Here is a 7,852-nt window from a genome sequence, read left to right as displayed (position 1 = left end):
CCACAAGACATACACTGAGACGGCCTCATGCCTCATATCATGGCTTGTAATTGACAGCGTTTTATAGAATGATTTGGAATCATAATGCAGAGATTGTTGCGAGACAGGCAGGCAGGTCTCAAGCCTACTGCAGAAGTCGCTCTCAGTGAGTCCATGTCTTAGAGATGCAAGACCAATTTAGACCATTTACAGTGAGATTGGTGTCCGAGACCTACGTCATGCAGGAAGCCAAACTTCATCGTGAATGGACCCTTTTCAATGGGGGTGTGCTTTTTGAATAAATTTGAAATGGCCTTTTTGAAAAAAGCAGTTGTCTCTCTTTTATTCATCTATTCAACACGTTTGTATTCGATGCACTTACACCAATTTCATTACCAGTGTCTTGATTATCAGGCAAGGGCGAAGTGGAATTGGGGGCAACCCAGAAATAAAAACACTTTAATTTCCTTTATTAGTAGGCTATATTTTTTATACAAGAGACTACTCTCAGATAGAGACGTACAAAAATGTAAACAAGAGTAAAAGTTGGTTTTTCGCAATATTTCACACTATTCTTCCACACGTCCACAGTAAAATCAGAAAGCGCTTCTTGTTATAAAGCCCTTATTATGTTTTTCGACGATGGCTGAGACTTTGTGACGTATTTGTTAAACGTAAGTTTTCAAATACCCCATGCCAGTGCAAAGGAGTTATATTAACAATTTTACGGGATTATTTTTAACTTTACACCCACTCTGCTTGAAACAAGAGTGGCTGCCAGGAACAAAGTGGACCCAAAAGGCTTCAGCTGCAAATTATAAACACTATCTGTGATTTTTTAAATAAATTTTTTAATAATTAATAAAAAACATGACAATATTAAGCTTTTCGATTTCGTTTGGTTTGAATTTTATATGAAAATAGAAAAGTTAACCCTCTACACCAGAAAAGACAAAAAACATAAAGAAAGTATCTGTAAATGTCGTGAACTTACTTTGAAGTAAACAGGGCTCTCCATCTATAACTCATAATTACTTGAACCGCAATTCCCATCATCAAAATGTGCAAAACTGCGATAAGTGAGGTTATGCAGTGATGCACTTTCTTTTCCAGTTTTTCACACAAAATATATCACAAATTGCACAAATCGTACAACCAGCGATAGTCAGTACTGTCAGTACTTCACAGCAGCTTTCTCCATCACAATCACTGACTGCAATTCTGTATTGTGCCATTCCCGTCTCATCATATAATCTGAGTAGTTGTTATATGACAAGTAATGTTTCTACCTTCAAAAATACTTGCGTAAATATGTTATTATCCCGTTAGTACACACTTTTAAAGCAGCCACTGGTTATATAGATTAAAATTATAACATTTCCTTTGTTATTGTGTTATTGTTTACATCAGTCAGCTGTTTACTGTCATTTTCTAATGCTACCAATTTAAAAAATGTCCCTGTTATTAAAGCTCAAGGACCATAGAATGAGAGAGAGAACATTTTTTGTTCACACAGACGCTGAATACACGTATAAATGTCAGAAAATTCAAATTTTTTATGTCCAAATAGAAATGTCCCGGACTGTACATACGATGCCTGGTCTTGAGATTGCTTTCAGTGCATTATTTAAATATTATAGGTACAGCATCTTGCAGCACTTGTCAAGTACTTTCAGAAAAAAAGTACTACGGTAATACTGTTTAGTTGGCCCCGCCCACTATATATGTGACCCCCATTTTTGGGGTTATTTTTGCAGCATTTTCTAAATATTATACAGCATCTTTCAGCACTTGTCCAGCACTTTCTAGAAATGCAGTTAGATTTTACAGTTTAACATTTTGTGGGGCTACCGTTTAGTTGACCCCACATTTACGACCTTCATTTTTGGGGTTATTTTCACAGCATTTTCTAAATATTACACAGCATCTTTCAGCACTTGTCGAGCACTTTCTAGAAATGCAGTTGGATTTTAAAATTTCACATTTTGTGGGGCTATCGTTAAGTTGGCCCCCCAATATATACTTGATTTTTCTTATTTATTTACGTAGCATTTTTTATTTAATTTACAGCATTCGCCAGCACTTGCAGAGCACTTTAATTAAATGTATTCGTAATTATGAAAATTTTAATTTGTGGGGCCAACTTTACGGACCTCTGCTGTGGCTGGGGCATATATGGAAAAGTTTCCAAATCGGATTGTAGCATATTTTGTGACAACAAATATGGTAATGTCGCTTTTAATAAAATTTAATGTTAAGATTTTAAATTTTAGTTTTTTATGAATAGCTCGATAACGAAGTCCAATAGAACAATTTTTCACTCTTAACTTTCGATTTGTTTTAGTTTCCTGAAACAAATCCTAAATGCACAGGCGTCAATTATTTTGAGACAGCCTGTATATTCTTCAGATCAGAAAAAAATAAGCTTTTCGAAAAAGGCGTAGCCAACTATAACTACTATAAGTCCTATTTAAAAAATACAACCTTATGTTATTGCAAAGAATAAAACCATTTATACAGTTTGATTTAAATTTAATTTTATTAAATTTGATTTAATTTAAATTTGAATTTAAAAAATTTCAGCTATGAATAAACCTACTATTATTACTTTATTAATAATTAGGACTGGAAACTTACTAATTCATTGCTATGGAAGTGTGACATTTTCCTTATTTGTGGAATTTGAAACTGTACTGACTCCAGAAACAAGCGAAATAAATTAATGATAAGAAAGATATTACACCTCGCATAAGAGGCACGATTGTGATAACGATAAGATATTAAAAATTTGAAGAAAAACTAAAACAGATTATTTCTAAACACTTTCCCCACAAATTAAGATAAAATATTAATTTATCATTGAGGGAAAAGTAAAAGAAACATAAAGAAAAATAGGACATTAACAAAATAACATACCTAAAAATACAAGAAAAACACGAATGTGTTTGATTAGGATTGCTGATAGTAAGAAGAGAAAAAGTAAAGGGATAAAAGGGAATCAAGTGAGGTACTTTATGCAAAATTCTGCAAATTCTTCTAGCGTCTGTCGGTGTGTTAATTATAACAACAAACAGATGTAAAAAATAAAAGGGATAGCTAACTTTCTAAGACGCAAATAAAATGTAATAATAATTTGGTTAAACAAATCAAATTAAACTAAAAAGCGTATAAACATGTTTTTGAGATTAATTTTTTTTTTGAAATGAAATAGGAAAATGCTCTATGAACAAATTGAGACGTACTTGAGATTTTTTTAAAACACTCCTGAAAATAATAATAAGAATAAATCGAAATGGTGTCAGTTTGTTTGTTTCACCTGATTTAGCTCGTTTATAAGCGAAATTTATCCACCGTTCTGTGAACACACATTTAAAAATAGACATAAAAAAACTGTGTTAAAGACTGCACTGTAAAAATGAAACACTCTGTATAGGGCAAAATAATTTTGGAACGTGCACTTGCCATTTTGATTTATTTCGATATCTTTGACAGTGCAGGAGCAATCAAGCACGCCCATATTAATGACTCACCCTGTATATATTATCGGTTCACATTCATAAAAACCACTTCCTAGTGTAAATTCTTTATATTTGGCTTGTGTAAGTCGGTCTTTAAATGAGCGCCAATGTTTCTATAGTCGATTTTTTTTATAATCATCTGTCTAAGAGCCGTCAGGTTGGCATTATCATCAGTGTGAGGAAATTTTATGGGATGGCCATGAGGCCACAACCGATCAGTTGACTCGTCGTAGCGCTCTCGCGATGTTCATATTTATCGATGAAATGGTCCGTTATAGCGCGTGCATTGGCGTAGTTTACTTGGGGTTTATACAATTAATGTTACCGGTCGCTTACAAAAATCTAATTAAAACATAAATATTATTGTTTTATTATAATTACGGAGTACCCAAGAAAAATTGTGGCAATAAAATAGTCGCTAATCTATTAAGACTGCGGTATATTTGTTGAGATTATTTTCTGAACCAATTTTAAAATAGTCGCTAATATCAGCTTCTGATTGGCTAGTTCAAACCCTGACAAATAACTTCATCATTTCCTCAATCTTACATGGACACCAATAAAGATGTTTAATACAGGGGAGCGTAAGTCACTATTACATTTTGAAAATGTTGCGATTTAATTTAGTGGAAATTAAAATTAAAAACTAAATAAAAATATTTTAATCATTTTCTCTGATAAATACGCTTGAATAACTGTGATTCTTTTTAAATTCTCGAAAACTGATTCCGTTTTGCGGTTAAAATATCTTTGAATTTCGAAAAAGATCTTTCTACATCACAGCTGGTTACAGGAGTAAATAAAAAGTTTGGTGCTAATGCAAAATATGTCGAAGGTGGTACATTATTCGCTATTTGTTTTAAAACTAGAAAATCGGGATTTCTAGTAACTGCGTCAATTTTTGCATTTAATTTATTTTGTAATGACCATTCTACAGAATTTAACTCTATCAACATAGACTCAAATTTCTCAACTGTAATGGGTAATTTAAAATTTTACGTTTCTAGAAATTTGATCGTAGTTGGAATATTTGAAAAATTGTTTTCAATAAAATTAAGTTGAGAAACTAAATTTGTGGTTAAAACTAAAGTTTTACATTATTTAATGCTTTGTGCATCGTCGTTTAAAGCAATAAACAAATGATTTTAATTGATTAAAATTTTTAGACATTTGATTCTAACCAAGTACCCCAGCATGTAACTACAATTGTTGATTCGTCAGAAACGTTACGATTTGTATATTTTTTTAAAAAGGACTTTAAAGAAGGATTATTTAGTTACCTACAAAATGGTGTGGTTGAAAACATTTCAAGGGCTAAAAATGGTAAATAATTAAAAAAATATTAATGTCACACCAAAGAATACTTTGAAATGAATTACAATTTCGTAATTTAGTTCTACTGGGTCACATTTATGCTTTTTAAATAAGTACATGACATAAAAATGTTCTTTTGACTTTTTAGATATTATTAAAATTAACAGAGAGTTAGAGCGGTTAAAAGTAAAGGTATAATATTAATAGATAAGTGACATTAATTATTTTTTAATTATTTACGAATTACGATTTTTAGCTCTAGAAATGTTATCAAAGGCGATGAACACGCTTTAGAGGGAAATACGGTTCGGTTTTACCTCAGGCGCATTTTGCAGTAATTTTAAATTGCAATAACTTGGTGAGTCTTACAGATAACGAAATGATTCTTGCACCAAAAATTTATTTCAAGTATTAGCTTTATTTCGTCTCGATTATGTGGAAGTCTATTTTTTAAATTAAAAAACTTTCTCGCATCTCGAAAATTTCACTACACAATTATGGAACGTTACAAGAAAATATAATTTTTTTGGTTTCCCTTTATCAAAACTCAACCTTGTTAAACTACGTATAAATCTGCATTTATTGAAAATTTGTTTGCAAAAAAAACGGAGCTTCTAGCTTTATCCAGAAGGAAGATATGAGTATGTAAACGCAAAATGTGTCCAATTTTAGGTGTTTGCAAATTTTTAGCTAAAACGTCATTTCAGCCCCTTCGCGAGGGTTGAAACAAAAAATTCTTTGTCTAAACATTTTTTAATACTCTTTACTAACTTTTATCAACAATGCAAGCTGTTCCACAACATTTCGATTTAAAGGTTTATCTGACTGCAAGCGCGCGCCCATGCACTAACCTTCGCCCATAAAATTTCCTCACACTGATTATCATAGATAGTAATTTTTTTGAATAAAGGTTGGTGTAATTTTTTACACCAAATTTTTCAAGTTGTCTCCAGTTTAAAACACGTACAACAACACATCCAGTTATTTTAGACCACCTTTAGACTAACGAATTAACGATTAACACTAACGTCCAATTTTCAAAAATGTCAAAGCCAGTTTAAAAAGTTGTTGGACATGAACTTTTAGGGTGATACAGTCTGGTCGTTAGCAGAATATTGACACTGACAGTTGATTATTTAAAAAATGAACTATTCGGAAATAAAATTAACTAGACGCCCTCTGGTGATGTCTTTTGAATTATGTCGAAAACAGTAAAGAAATTTTCGTAATGCCACATTTAACTGACATTTAATGAATTGTTCAACAATTTTGCGTGTATAGTGTTAATTACTTACAATAGAAAGAATTACTTTAAAAGTACGTGGTGGTAAATACTAGCGTTGACTTTGGTTCTGTAGTTTTTCGTGGTATAAAGTGTTTATTATTGGAACTTGAAAGTGGATAAAAAGTGAAAAATATTTAAATTTTGATTACAAAGTGTTATCAAACAGTTGTCTAATTAAAGATTATAAGTAATGGATCACAGCGAACACAAAGTTTGGCTCAAGAAACCAATAAATTAGTGAAGTGTTATAAATTGTAGGTTAGAATTTTCCACTGAAAAAATCATGAAATGCTGCGGTAAATCTACAAAACTACAATAAAGATTAACAACTGCTGATACATTTAAACGTAAATTATGCCAAAAGGTAGGCTTTTCAATGTCTTTGTAATAATTTTCCAATAAAGAAAGTGAACCAAACAGTCCTTCGTTATTCGTGTTTTCCTCGTCATCTCTCATTTGTCAACATAAGTTTCTTGCATCAAAGATGCAATAATCATTCCGCATAGGCAATGTAATAATTGTGAAGCCCCAAAATTCGTACAACGCTCAAAATATCCGAATAAACATTGTCCCGCTATTTATGGTTACTGTTTTCGACCTAGCTCAGTGGCGCCCCCAACGGTAATTTTACTTCCGAATAGTAATTTATAGTGATAAATTTGTCAGAATTGACAGTGTCTACAAAAGTAGGTTAGAAGCTCTGAAAGTTTTTAAAATCTGCTAATTATTCACTTAAATTAAATTTGTGAGGTTCTGAGAGTGGTCCAAAATCAGGGTATCAGGACTAATATTTTGTGATGACCCAAAGGGCTCCCACTTTATATTTTTGCAAACGCAGCAAATACGGTTGAAGATACAAAAAAGTGTAAGGAACGACGTTGTAGAAAATTAAATTTTCTACAAAAAAGCCTTCGCCACCATATGTCTATCTTCAACGGTTTAGGTATAAATTCATTTTCTAATTCTTGACCACCGGCAAAATGAAATAAATCCATCGTTTGAGCGTCTTTGAATGACTTTGGGGCCTAAATGGTTAAAGATAGGAATAAAGTGTCGCAGACTTTTTTTTAATGAAATTTAATTTCCTACAACTTTCCTCTGAACATTTTTTTTGTATCTGTAACTGCATTCGCAGCGTTTTGTATAATATGGGGCAGAGTGCAGGTTGGTAAAACTTTGATTTTTTTAAATATAGTTTAAGATATAATTTTTGCACTATTTTTATTGAAAATTTGATACTCTGTCTGCCTGTATTTTTGATGTTTTGGAAGTTGCCATTTTTGACTTTTAACATTTAATCTTACAAAAAAAGCCAGAAAAAATCGCAAATGAATATGAGACCCTTAAAACAATATACTTGTTTTATTGTTTAAATCACTTTAAACAGTTTTAGTGACACTTTTATTACCTTCATAATTAAATAACACACTTTTGTCTATTACCTCTTTCAAAACTATAAAAACGCTCAAAATTTCTCTCAAAATTAGCTGCTATTCGGAAATAAAATTAACTAGACGCCCTCTGGTGATGACTTTTGAACTATGTCGAAAACAGTAAAGAAATTTTCGTAATGACACATTTAACTGACATTTAATGAATTGTTCAACAATTTTGCGTGTATAGTGTTAATTACTTACAATAGAAAGAATTACTTTAAAAGTACGTGGTGGTAAATACTAGCGTTGACTTTGGTTCTGTAGTTTTTCGTGGTATAAAGTGTTTATTGTTGGAACTTGAAAGTGGATAAAAAGTAAAA

The 7,852-nt window shown here is 31.7% G+C and overlaps 1 long non-coding RNA gene across 1 annotated transcript; it reads right to left on the bottom strand.

Annotated features, from left to right (window-relative positions):
- Positions 1 to 433: 433 nt before the first annotated feature.
- On the bottom strand, positions 434 to 2,496 carry LOC135265427 (uncharacterized). Its single transcript, XR_010333083.1, has 2 exons — positions 974 to 2,496; positions 434 to 787 (listed from the first exon to the last, which is right to left on the bottom strand). It is a non-coding gene; the product is annotated as an uncharacterized LOC135265427 (long non-coding RNA).
- Positions 2,497 to 7,852: the final 5,356 nt, after the last annotated feature.

The sequence above is a fragment of the Tribolium castaneum genome, chromosome 2 (assembly GCF_031307605.1).
Source record: "Tribolium castaneum strain GA2 chromosome 2, icTriCast1.1, whole genome shotgun sequence".
Classification (NCBI taxonomy): Eukaryota; Metazoa; Arthropoda; class Insecta; order Coleoptera; family Tenebrionidae; genus Tribolium; species Tribolium castaneum.
The sequence above is the reverse complement of the archived record's forward strand: the minus strand, read 5'-3'. Positions and strand labels throughout refer to the sequence as shown.